General features: G+C 38.5%; 1 long non-coding RNA gene across 1 annotated transcript in view; it reads right to left on the bottom strand.

The window, feature by feature from the left end:
* LOC311607105 overlaps nucleotides 1-14,437 on the bottom strand; it is a 75,666-nt gene that overhangs the window by 60,535 nt on the left and 694 nt on the right. The gene's annotated exons all lie outside the window — the stretch shown is intronic.

Raw genomic sequence — 14,437 nt, 5'->3', positions numbered from 1 at the left:
AAAATATTATGTAAATCAACGATATCTGTACAACGCAAAAATGACAGTTTTGTTCAAAATTATCTTTTATGTGATTCTTATATTGTTTTTATATTTTCTATTTTTGGCAGACCATTATTCTTCACAAAAAAGAGAAAATTTCTAAAGCCTTTAAGGACTGTTTTTCTTGTTATAGAAACAAGCAACCACCTACTATTTAGAGAGAGATTAATTTTTGCAACTGTATGTGACTTGAATGTGAATTTTATAACCTTTTGGCTATTGGGATGATGTGATAAGAATCTCTCGTGTATGTCTCCCTCTATTTTCAAGACTTAATACCATTTTGACAACACTGACTAATAAATACTGACAACATCACTGTGAAGAACTGTCATGCCTGTGGTTATTTTCAACTCAGAAAAGCAAAAACAAAAAACTAGTTTTTGTTACCTCTTATTTATCTTGGAGAAAACCTAAAAGGAACTGATATCATCATGAAGTGATTTTCACATACTCTGCTACTCAGAATTGCCCGATAATCACTGTCTGTTTATGGAGTAATGTTTCCTCAGCAGATGCTGTAATTAATACTGTATTCCTCTGTACTATTTGGAATGGGATTCTAACCACTTTTCCTTAATCAAATCATTTATAATTTTTTATTTCTTTCTTTATGCTTCTACTATTTGTTTTAGTTTGAAAATTTTGAGAATATGAATAATCATATATGATCAAAAACCTACAGTAAACTAAAAAGGTGGACCTCTCAGCCACACTGTAGTTATGTACTATAAAATTTATAACACTGTTGGTTTATACAGGGGGAGGTAATCCCCCTCAGGAACAGTCATAGGGGAGGGTAATAAGGGGAAAATGGGAGGGAGGGAAGAAGGGGAGGATACAAGGGAAGGGATAACTATTGAGATGTAACAAAAATAAATTAATAAAAATATATAAAATATATTTTAATAAGGAAAACTGTGTTATGAAATTCTAAAATAAATAGTAAAATTGCAAGAAAGCAGCAAGGGATCTAAATGTGTAATTCTACTTGTAGATTTCTAGGACCCTCTGGATCCTTCTACTTTGCCATTCTCCCATGATTCTCACATCTAGAGTCACACTAGAATGTCCTCCCCTCTGTCCCAGTTTCCTGGTAAGTGAAGGCTTTCGTGGGACATGCCCCTTGGGCTAATATGCAGATATAAGTGAGTGTATACCATTTGAGTCTTTCTGCTTCTGGGTTAACTCACTCATTATGATCATTTCTAGCTCAATCCATTTATCCACAAATTTAGGGAATTCCTTGTTTTTACTAGCTGAGTAGTATTCCATAATGTAAATGTACCACAGTTTCTTTATCCATTCTTCTAAGTAGAACATTATGATAGGCAGATTTGGGCACAGGAGTCCCACTCAAACTAAGGCACCAGCCAAGGACAATACAGGCGGTAAACTTTAAACCCCTACCCAGATCTAGCCAATGGTCAGAACACTCTCCACACTTGAGTGGAGAGTGGGATACGACTTTCTCACGTACTCTGGTGCCTCACCTTTGACCATGTCCCCTGGAGGGGGAGACCTGGTGGCACTCAGAGGAAGGATAGCAGGTTACCAAGAAGAGACTTGATACCCTATGAGCATGTACAGGGGGAGGTAATCCCCCTAAGGAACAGTCATGGGGGGGGGGAATAAGGGGAAATGGGAGGGAGGGAAGAATGGGAGGATACAAGGGATGGGATAACCATTGAGATGTAACAAAAATAAATTAATAAAAAAAAAAGAAAAGAAAAGAAATCTTTAAATTAAAGAAAAAAAGAATGTATATCTAGTTTATACAACAAACCCTTGCAATTTAATAATCAAATGAAAATAACCACACTTAAAAATAAGCTAATGACCTTCAAACTTCATTAAAGAAGATATGCAAATGAAAAAAATGTGTAATTCATGAAAAAAGTAAAAATGGTTTTGCATGTAAGAAACTCAGGTTTCTGTGGAGGAAGCTCACAATTTGGGTCTAGTCTAGGGAGATGAGTTCTCAAAATAAAATTTAAAGAGATCTGTGATTTACCAAAGTGGTGATAGAGTACTTGCTGATCTCATAAAACCTGTTTGATTCTCTCTCTCTCTCTCTCTCTCTCTCTCTCTCTCTCTCTCTCTCTCTCTCTCTCTCTCTCTCTCTCTCACACACACACACACACACACACACACACACACACACACACACACAAACTTTCAACTTCATCTATAAAAAAGAAAAAAGGATGTAATATACAACATACAGAATTACCGAAGTTTAACACTGTGTCTTAGTCACTTTTCCATTCCTGTGATAAAACATCTTAACATAACAAAGGATAGTAAGAGGAGTGGAAGTGGAGTTATTTTGGCTTACAAGATAGAGTGATTTGAATGAGAATGTCCACCATAGGCTCAGATGTTAAGACACTTGGTCTTAGTTGGTGATGGTGTTGGTACTTTTTTTTTTCAGTAGCATAGCATAATTGTCCTGAGATGCTCCACCCAGTAGCAGAATGAAACAGATGAACAGCTGAGCACTAAGCAGAGCTTAGGGAGTCTGTGGAAGAGTCAGAGAAAGATAAAGGAACCCAGAGGGGACAGGAACCCGACAAAAGGCCTACACTAGCGTCAATTAACCTAGGCCCATGGGTGCTCACAGAGACTGAACTACCAATCAAAGAGCATGCATGAGGTTTCTCTATTCCCAGTTTGCTGAGAGCGCAAGAGATTTATTTCCAAAATGGTTGTACATGTTGGCACTTCCACAGCAATGAAGGGGTGTTCCCCTCTCTCTGCATCCTCCCCAGCATGTGCTGTCACTTGAGTTTTTTATCTTAGCCATTCTGATGGATGTAAGATGGAATGTCAGAGTCATTTTTATGATCAAGGACATTGAGCATTTCTTTAAGTGTTTCTCAGCCATTCAATATTCCTCTTAATTCTCTGTTTAGTTCTGAGCCCTATTTCTTATTTGATTTATTTGGTTTGGTGGTGTTTAATTTCTTGAGCTCTTTATATCATCTTGGAATATACCTAAAAGATGCTCTACCACACAACAAGGCCACATGGCTCAACCATGTTCATAGCAGCCTTATTTGTAATAGCCAGAACCTGGAAACAAACTAGATGTCCCTCAATAGAAGAATGGATAAAGAAACTGTGGTACATTTACACTATGGAATGCTACTCAGCTATTTAAAAAAAAAAAAAAAAAAAAAAAAAAAAAGGAAATCCTGAAATTTGCTGGCAATTGGATGGAATTGGAAATTATCATCCTGAGTGAGTTAACCCAGACCCAGAAAGATACACATGGCATATATTCACTTATAATTGGACACTAGCCCAGCAGAGATATCCCCTGAAAGTCTTAGCCGGATGTTGGGATGGATACTGGGACTTTCTATTGGGATTCTAGGTGAGAGAGATAAGGAAGAATGGGGAAATAGAAGGATCCAGAGGGTTCTAGAATCCTACAAGAGGACCCATAAGGCTGGCGGATCTGTACCCAGATGGGTCAGATCAAACGACTGTACCAACAAGGACAATGCATGCAGTAAACCTAGAATCTCTATCCAGATCTAGCCAACGGATAGCACGTTCTCCACAATTGTGTGGAGAGCAGGGGCTGACTTGCACATGAACTCTGGTGCCCCCTATTATACCACCTCCCCTTGGTGGGGAGACCTGGTGACACTCAGAGGGAGAGTAAGCAGGCTACCGGGAAGAGACCTGATAGGCTGTGATCTTATAGTGTGGACAAGGTCCTCTTCTGTCACAGACCTAGGGGAGGGGAATAGAATGAAAGCGGGAGGGAGGGGGAGCTAGAAGATACAAGTGAGGGGATAACAAATGAGATGTAATCTGAATAAACTACTTAAATAATTTTAAAAAATGCATGGACTAGATGTAGGCCACCTATATGTATACAGCTGAGCGTTGTTTGAGGATGTTGGGGTGTGCCTTCCTGTGAGGAAGTCTGTAACCAGGGGCAGGAAGTCTGTAACCAGGGGCAGGAAGGCTGTAACCAGGGGCAGGAAGTCTGTAACCAGGGGCAGGAAGGCTGTAACCAGGGGCAGGAAGTCTGTAACCAGGGGCAGGAAGTCTGTAACCGGGGGCAGGAAGGCTGTAACCGGGGGCAGGAAGTCTGTAACCAGGGGCAGGAAGTCTGTAACCAGGGGCAGGCTCTGAGTACTTGCAATCTTATTCCACTTGCAGTTGGCTCTTTCTCTGCTTCAGTCTGCATTTGAAGATGTTCACACCTTGGCTTCCTACCTGCTCCTGATGCCATGCCTGTTGCTTGCTGCAGTGCTTCCCAAACCATAATGGACATTTGTCCTCCAGGAACATAAGCCTAAGTAAATCTTCCTTCTATAGTGGTTTTGGATACAGAGTGTTATTACAGAAACAGAAGAGCAACTAACATAGCAGGCAGAAAGGCTGCTGACAGGAACAGAAAGCTTGGTGGTCACATTGCGTAGTTACTGAAGAAGCAAAAAGTGAAAAGGAAGTGAGGTCATACTGTAAAATCTCAATAGTAGTACATAGTGACTCACTTTGTCCACCAATGATTCACATCTTTAAGGTTCTGCATTTCTAAACAATGACAAAAGCTAAATCCAAGTTTTCAAACTGATGAGTCTATGGGGGGCACTTCCCAGTCAAACCACAAAAGACCTTTACTATTACCTACTGTAGACTCATCAGTGAACATGGTCCTCCACTGTACTATTGTTGTGTATGCTCTGAAGAACAATTGTGTGTTTCTATTATGAATTTTAAATATTTTCCTTGCATTTAATTAAATTTTTACTGCTCAAATATAATCCCAAGGATATAATAAAAGACATAGCTAAATATTTATGTGTACAATTCCCATTGCTGCCTTATTTATAATAACAATAAGGAAGGAAAAAGTTTTAATTTCCATCATGAGATAATAAATAATAGTACATTCTTTCATACAATGGGTAATTCTGTTTCACTTAAAATTTTCTTCATGATAAATGTTTACATAGAAAATATTTATCATAAAAACTTGTGACAAATATAGGATGCAATATTATACTATATCTATATATGCAGAAATAAAGAAGAGATTAATGGAAAAGGAGAAATTTTGCTATTAATAATGACAGCTATTTATAAGATTATTTACTTATTTATAAGACTCTAAGTAATGAGTCTCAGCATCTGTTTTGAATTACTGCTGTGTGGGGCCTCTCAGGGCACAGCTATGCTATGTTCCCATCTGCAAGCATAGTAGAATCTCATTAGTAGTGTTAGGGGTTGACTTTCTCCCATCGGGTGGGTCTCCAGTTGGGCCAGGCATTTAGGCATTTGTTGGACATTCCCTCAATCTCTGTTCTATCTTTATGCCCTCACATCTTGTAGGCAGGGTAAATTTTGTGTCAAAGTTCCAGCAGCAGATTGAAATAAATGCTAAGACTCACAGGCAAACATTGGGGAAACAAGGAGTCCTGTGGAAAAGCGGGGGAAGGACAGAAGGACCTGCAGGGGACAGGAGCTCCACAGGAGACCAACAGAGCCAAGCAACAGGGCCCAGGGGAGCTTACGGAGACTAAAGCACCAACCAAGGACCACGCATGGACTGGACCTAGGACCCTATACAGATGTAGCCGATGGACAGCTTGGTCTTTATGTGGGTAAGGGGAGTGGGACTGTCTCTGACATGGACTCTTGTTGCCCTGGCGGGGCTGCCTAGTGAGGCCACAGGGGAAGAGGATACAGTCTGTAGTGATGTGATTTGATGCGTTATGGTGGTGGAGGTGGCGAAGCTCCTGTGTTCTGATGAGTAGAGAAAGGGGAAGGGGAAAAGGGAGGGAGGGAGGATCTGAAGTAGAGGAGGGAGGAGGCTATGATCAGGATGTAATGTGAACAAATAAATAAACACATATTTTTAAAAAGATTCTAAGTAATGCAGGTTTTCTTCCAAGATAATATGCCAGTTATAAAATCATACAATGAGTCATTTTAAAATATGCAAGTTTAATGCCTATTTTATTCTCTTACCTCGCAGTGCCCATAAAGAGATAATAAATAGTAAACATAAAAGTAATATGAAGAAAGGAGTTTCAGCAGAAAAACATCTTCCTAACCAGGGTAAAAGAAACACAAAAACTCAGACTGTCATGCGGATTGTTTCAGACATAGAAGCAACTGTCCTTCTAGATTTGAAGGGGCTGTCACAGTTCTCATCCTCTACTGTTGCTGTGCTGTGCGTCCTCACATGATGGAGAATTTTCTAATAAGACATAATGGTTCTTCATGGGGAAAACAGCATACTTTACACCGGCTGTTGTGGTTTGGATGTAGTTGACTGCCATAGACTCCTAGGGAGTGACACTACTATTAGGAGCCACGGCCTTGTTGGAGGAAGGGTGTCACTGAGGGTGGGCTTGATGTCTCAGACACTCACACTAGGCCCCACGTGGTGCTCTCTTCCTGCCTTCTGCTGATCTGGGTGCAGAATTCTCAGATACCTCTCCAGCATCATGTCAGTTTATGCTCTGCCCTGCTTCCCACCATGATGGTAATGGACAATGGACTACAGCTCTGAACTATAAGCCAGCCTCAGTTAAATGCTTTTCTTTATAAGAGTTGTCATGGTCATGGTGTCCCTTCACAGTAACAGAAACCCTAACTAATATACTTACATCCAAGGCAAAACTGTTCCAGTATCACCACTCAAGATAAATTCCTATTTCTGCTTAGTTTTTCTAAAATTACATCTGCCAGTTAGCAAACATCATCTATAAAGCTAATCTTGCCTGTAACACTCAATGTGAAAAGACAATCAAAAACTGCCTGAAATTGAAGAAAAACCTCTAGCAAGAAGGTCAGGATGACAAACTTGAACAAGCTACTAATATAAATAGCATGGAACTGAAGTAAATTTATCTCAAGAAAGAAATTTGGTACAACATGACAGTAATTTAAACACATTATAATCCTAAACAGTAACAATGTTAATGGGAAAAATATTACCTGAAATTCATTATTATAAAATAGTATCTATAGACAGAGGTTGAAATGAATTAATACAAACACAGATTATTTTATGTAGAGTAACAAGAGTCATTCAAATGTCAATTAGAATATTGGGAAAAGATACCAATTGAAAATATATAGAAAAAGGAATTATCATTTTTAGTTTGTCTTTTTATGTTGTTTGAGTATTTAAACTAATGGAAATTTTCAAATACAAGATACTCATTTAAACCGGAAGTGATTAGAAAATAAATAAGTAAACCCCCCATGCATACAACCCCAAATTTAATGTTTATAGCAAGTTAATGCATGTTTCTTTTTTGAGCTTTGCTACCAGACTGCCCAGTGGATTATTTTGAAGTGGACTCTGCTTAGTTCACTGAATTAAAAAAACAATCCACATATCATAGCTTTATGGCTTTTTATTCTCACTTAATTCGTGCCTCCAAAGTCCACAGTTCCTTAGTTTTCTCTGCCCTTTATGTACACAGGAAACTGGTATTGATCATGAATTTCCAATCATAACTTTTTTTATTGAAGACTTTCTGATGCTGTTATCCAGTACGTTCCTGTGCCTCCTCATTTCCGGTAAATCAGTAGTAAGGTTTAGATCAGTTTTAAGGAGCCTGGGGTAGGTAGACCATAGGTCTGTTTTTATTCTTTCAGTAAATACATGATTTGTTTTGTTGTATTAATAACCAGAAATTGCCATTGCCTGAATATACTCTTCAAATTGCACGGCACTTTAATTTCCTTCATTTATTAGCTTGAATAATCTAAAATGCAATTGTCTCACATCAAACATTTAATTTTTAATTAAATTTCATACACAGAAGTACTGGTTTTTAGCTTAACTAATTGCTAAATGAGAAGATTTTTTAAAAATGCTCTAAACAATAATTTGAAATTTTAAATACTTGCATACATATCTTTATGCTACCACAGACACCTCTAAGAATGAGCCTGATAGAGCCCCCTCATTACAAGTCTGGAGGCTGTATCTGTGTGTGACTCCACGTTCAGTCAAGCTGTGCCTCTTGTGCTGACACTGAGGCTCAGGTCTGTTGCTTCTTCTGTCTAATGTTTGCCACTTCTCCTCTTTCTATTCTTGGTCACACACAGGGAGGTAGTTGTTTATATTAATATTCCATTTTCCCTATTTAACTCCTTTCCTTTAAGTAAAAAATCACAGGCCTAGGGAGGACAATAGGGTGAAAGAGGGAGGGAGGGGGAATGGGAAGATACAAGTGAGGGAATAACAACTGAGATGTAATCTAAATAAATAATTTAAATAAAAAATCGTATCTCAAAATTACTGACCAGGGAGTCTTGCTAGACAACGGAATCAGTTTTATCTGTTTCTTTGTACTTAACTAGTTAACCAAACACTATTAATTAAAAGTCTACACTTCCTGGATATTAATTGTTCTTCCAAATGAACTGTATAATCAACACATCAACTTCCAGACGAAAGTATTTAGTGCATGACAAGGGCCATACTTAAAGCAGCAGGGAGCAAGGTCATGTTGGGATGGAATGCTGTTGTTTTGACATTCACCGGAGTCACTGGCAGAAGGCAAGGCATCCTCATGGATTTTTCTTATGGGATCCAATTTAGCTACAACACCTCTGCAGGCACTTGCAGAGGCCAGCAAGCCAGACAGGTGCTCATACAAAGACATTCCTGGAGGGATAATTTCAAAATGGAGATTTAAAAGTGGCTGTTTACAATCTTATGTTCTTAGAACTGTGTTGGTTGGCAGAAATAGATTTATACATATGTCCCTATGAACGTGATAGATTCCTAGAAATGAAATGGCTGGGGTCAAAAGCGAATGTAAGGTACTGTCAAACTCTTCTGAGATGTTTGTTGTTTTATAATTTTAAGCAGCAACAAATGCCAACACCTGCATTTTCACAACTTCATCAACATATCTTGAGTAAGTTAGGACTTATGCCAACCTTATTGGTGAGAAGCAGTGTGTCTCTACTTAAGTTCTAATTAGTTGTGTGAATATTATCGTGTGTGTGTGTAGAAGCTATTTGCATTGATTTTTCTGGAAGTAGTCTATTTTTTTCTTTTCTGCATTTTGTACCATTTCTTCTCTATTTTCAGAAGTTTAAAAGTATGGTAAAGATAATTGCCTTTAACTGATAAAATTGTCAAGTATGTTTTACAATTGGTCATTCATAATTTTTTTCTTTGCTTTTGCAAGGCAAATTATTTTTTCTGTGTTAAATTTGGTAATATTTTAATATTGTATCTGCAATGATAACTTAAGAAACTGTATTTTTCCCTGAATTTCTTCATATACCCTAGTTGTATAATTTTAATTCTATCTTGTAAAATCTTAAAGTATAAAATGTATGAAATTTGTCCTGCCTACATACTGAGAAATTAATAGAATTTAATATATTTTACTTGTGGTTCATTCATCAAATAAGAATTTATTAAATAACTTCATCTTTTCCACATAAATACTGCCCTCACAGAGACTGTTTCCACATGCAATAAAGCTTACATATGACTTCTGCTCTATTGATCTCATTACGTGTTTGTGCAATGAGAAACTGATTTAAAAATAGCAACTCTAGAAACGATTTTAATAACTGATAGTGACCACATATTTGGCTGGTGTGTCCTGATTATTTGTTCTTTCCTCAAATTAATCTTAAAATTAACTTGCCAAGCTCCAAGAAAATAATTAGTAATACTGTCTTGGAAAGCTTTAATGTTATGAACCAACCCAGGGAAGATTAAACTTAAGCAACATTGTGTTTGTATCTAACAATCTATTGTTTCATTGCTCATACATAAATTAAATGTAAATTTATGTGTCTTATTAGCTTATTTACTTTAATTTTATAGTGTAACAATTTTATCCATATCTTCTTTTTTGTGATTTAGAGGGTTTTGGTATGATCCAATCTTAGAATTGTTATTGCTTGTAGTTTATCAAATCTTTGTGATTTCTGCATAGCATCACCCTATTAGTGGCAAGTAGAGGATAACTTTTCCTACATTTATCTGAAGTTTTTCTTGTATAATTTCATAAACTAATACAGCAAAATTTGTAATAATAATGAAGATGCAGAGTATATTTCTGCATGAATATACATATTTTCTTTACCTGCTCACTCGCTAATGGTCATTTAGTAAGTTTTCATGCCTTGGCTGTAATGAATAATTGGGCAATGAACATTCTGATACTTGTTTAAGAAGCTATTTTGGTTATTTACTCAGAACTGAAATGTGGAGTTAATGACCGAGGAACAGTGCAATATTCTTAGAACTGTCATAGATACTTCCATTGGGGGTGTTTTAAATAAGATATTTGTTTTACTCTATTTAAGCAACATCCTTAATGAATGCATTATATTATAACTTAAGAGTTGAGCACTTTGGTGGCTGAGAATTTGGCTCAGTGGGTAAAGTGACCAGCCAGCAGTTGTGAGGCCTTGAGTTGGATCCCCAGCATTCACTTAAGAAAAAATGGGTGTGGTTGTACATGCTTGTGATCCACCTTCTGGTAATGCAGAGCCAGGATGAATGGGGCTTGCTGGACAGCCAGGTCAGCATCAGGTTTAGTAAGAGATCCTACTGAAAATAGTACAATGAGGAAGACATGGCAGAAGACACCCAGAGTTATGTTGATCCATAGCCTACACACACACACACACACACACACACACACACACACACACACACACACACACCAGCACTTTGGAGTGCTTGTTTAGTAAACTGTCTTTCTCCTTACTGGCTGTATTCTTCTAAGGACAAAACTGCAATATAGTTCATCCCATCACAATGAAGTAACTTAAAATTGCCAACAGAGCTGGGCATGGTGGCACACGCCTTTAATATCAGCACTCAGGAGGCAGAGGCAGGCAGATCACTGTGAGTTCAAGGCCAGCCTGGTCTACAAAGTGAGTCCAGGACAGCCAAGGTTACACAGAGAAACCTTGTCTTGAAAGAAAATTGCCAACAGAACAACTTTCTACTGAAACCAGCTGACAGGGATAATTTAGGGTGAAATCCTGGCCTCTGGAAGCTCCAATAAACTAGGCTCACCCTCCAGTCCTAGTGTGCCAATTACAGAAGTAAATTGTGGCAAAAACCAGAATGAGGTTAATTAATACATTCAAAATGGAAAATGGAACACATAAAGGGGTCTCTAGTGTATTTGGGGGGATATGACATGAGGCTTATCTGTAAACAAATAAATAACGGGGCACAGAAAGAGTTATTCATAATCCAGCAGCTCTGGTCAGGGTGGCCCAGCCTGTTTTTCTGGCTCTGCAGATACCTCAGATCTACTGCTCCAGAGTGAGGCTCATCACGTCCATTCTCACCTCACAGAGGAAGGTCTGTCCTGTGACGTTTTGTTCCTGGAATCCAAGCTGACTACCAGTTTAGGACAATAAATTATCTGTCTCTTGGCCACGGAAGGAGATTAGATAGACAGTTCTTGAATGATTAAAATGCAAACCTGCTGAGGTAAACAGGTGACTGGAAGTAAAGAACACCAACGTAAAATGGAGGCTGTTGCAGGATATTTGATCCTAATGTGATGCCTGAGATTGTGAACTGTAAAAATCTGTTCTTTTGTGGTTGAGCGCTAATACACACCTTTAATCCAAGAGCTATCTGTAGACAGGATTTAATAAAGTTAACCCTAGGTCAAGAGGTGGGGCAAGAAACCAGCTGACAAGGATTAAAGAGTAGGAGGGACTTTGAGTTGAGGGGTGTTTATGACAGTGTGTAGAAGTAGACAGGGTCTTTGGTGCTTTTACTCTTGGGATTTTTCTTCTTCAGCTCTTTAGCTTTTAGCTCTTTGGCACTTCATTCTCTAGCTCTTGAGCTCCTCAGCCCCTTGGCCTTTGGATTTTGGGGCTCTAAGCTAGCAAGCCTTTGGCATTGGGTGTTTTTTGGCCTTTTCTTCCTCGACAGTCAGCTGACCTAGTGAGCCTTTGGGGCCTTTTCCATCGGGACTTGAGCTGAATAGAAAGGTCAGCTGGGTACTTTCTCTGCTCTCTGAGCTAGCAGATTTTCACCACATCTGGCTCTTAAGTCTTTATTGGTAAAATAAAATGATCTGGAATTTTAATTTAAAACAACAAGAGGCAGAGATGCCAGGCATTCGTCCTGCTTTTGTTTACCACATGTATGTTTCAGACTTTTATGATTACTAAAATTGTCCCATGTTGTCAACTATGAAAAATAATAGAAGTACAGTTCAAATAAATGTCTTACTTTGGAAACATGTTAACAAAATGAATCCTTACTTATATATGAAAGAGAGTGGTTTCTTAAAACTGATTAACTCATGAACAACATTTTTGAAGTGGGTATGATGTCAAAAGAATTTAGAGAAAGAATGACATACGTTTGGCAGGCTGTTTTCTGAATTTTACCACCAGTTTCATAACTTTAGTTGTCTGCATATAATGGTATGAATACTATGTTCACAGTAGTTACACTTGGAAGCTCACATTCAGAAATTATTGATAACAGTGATTCGCAGCATCTGCCTGATCCCCTGCTGCATGTAGTCTCTCAGAGGAAATCTATGTTAGGCTAATACGCACTTATAAGTGAATATATATCATGTGTGTCTTTATGGATCTGGGTTACCTCACTCAGGATGATCATTTCTATTTCTAGTTCCATTCATTTGCCTGCAAATTTCAAGATCTCTTTGTTTTGTAATAGCTGGGAAGTATTCCATTGTGTAAATGTACCACAGCTTCTTTAGCCATTCTTCATGGAGGGACATCTGGGTTGCTTCCATATTCTGGCTATTACAAATAAGACTGCTTGAACATAGGAGAGTGGTATGGAGGAATGGGGGATGGGAGGACCCAGAGAATTCAGGAGCCCCAAAAGAAGACCATCAGGGCTGGTGGATCTCGACCCAGGCGGAGAGAGGAGGGACCGGCACAAACTGTTGTTACTAACCAAGGACAACGCATACAGCAAACCTAGACCCCCTATACAGCTCTAGCCAATGGACAGCTAAGTCTCCACAGTTGTGTTGAGAGCAGGGACTGCCCCTGACATGAACTCTGCTGCCCCTGATTTCATCATTTCACCTTGGTGGGGAAGACTTGAGGTGCACAGAGGAAAGGGAAGCGTGCTCTCTGGATGGGACCTGACGGGCTGTGGTTGGGGAAGATTTCTACTTCTGTCAGAGGTCTAGAGCAGGGGAATAGGATGGAAAAGGGAGGGTACAAATGGAAAGATACAAGCGAGGAGATAACCATCGGCATGAAATCTGAATGAATCATAATAAGTTAAAAAATGATTGATAGATAGGCAATATAGAAAGTTGGAATTTGGGGTGAATTTAAGAATATTTCTAGTAAAAGACCTTTTACCAAGCAACAGTTAAATGTTTCATCTAGACAGAAAAGTATGATGCCGAAGACTGTCTGAAAGTAAGTTATAACTGTAAATCTATCTTAACCTGAGATAAGCAAACATTTGAAAATCATTCTATTAATATACTGATATTTCCTTACCTATCTTTTTACCTATTTTTTAACTTCTGAATATATCAGTGTAACATTGTTTTCTATATGCAGCAGAAAAATATTTAAAAGCTACTTAATACCAATATTGTTTCTCTGGTTATATATGCATACTTAATTTAATCAGATTAGACTAACTAGGATTGACTATAAACATAAAGACAGACATAGGTGATAGAATGGAGGATGATAGAGTAAAAGCCATCAAAAGAACACGAAGACTGTATAGAGGACAGAAAAAAACCCAGCCATTGCTCTGCTCCTTAATGGGTTCATTTTCTTTCTTTCTTTAAAATATATTTTATTAATTTATTCATATTACATCTCAATTGTTATCCCATCCCTTGTACCCTCCCCATTCCTCCCTCCCTCTCATTCTCCCCTTACTCCCCTCCCCTATGACTGTGACTGAGGGGGACCTCCTCCCCCTGTATATGCTCATAGGGTATCAAGTCTTTTCTTGGTAGCCTGCTATCCTTCCTCTGAGTGCCACCAGGTCTCCCCATCAAGGGGACATGGTCAAATATGAAGCACCAGAGTTCGTGTGAAAGTCAGACCCCACTCTCCACTCAGTTGTGGAGAATGTCCTATCCATTGGCTAGATCTGGGGGCAGGGGTTCAAAGCTTACTGCACGTATCGTCCTTGGCTGGTGCCATAGTTTGAGCAGGATCCCTGGGCCCAGATCTGCCTGTCATAATGTTCTTCTTAGAAATCCGTTCATTTTCAGTTTCACTTTGCTCTCACAAGAAGTATGTTCTCATACTCTGTGTGACACATCTATTATACAAATGTGTTTGTCATGTATGTCTTGCAAAAGAATGTATTGCCAGGTATATAACAGAGAGCTATGTTAAAATGAATAATCCTGTGTGAAAATTAACTTTCAGT

This window comes from Acomys minous (assembly GCF_964271855.1).
Source record: "Acomys minous genome assembly, chromosome: 10".
NCBI classification, from domain to species: domain Eukaryota; kingdom Metazoa; phylum Chordata; class Mammalia; order Rodentia; family Muridae; genus Acomys; species Acomys minous.
This window is presented reverse-complemented; position numbering and strand designations above follow the sequence as displayed.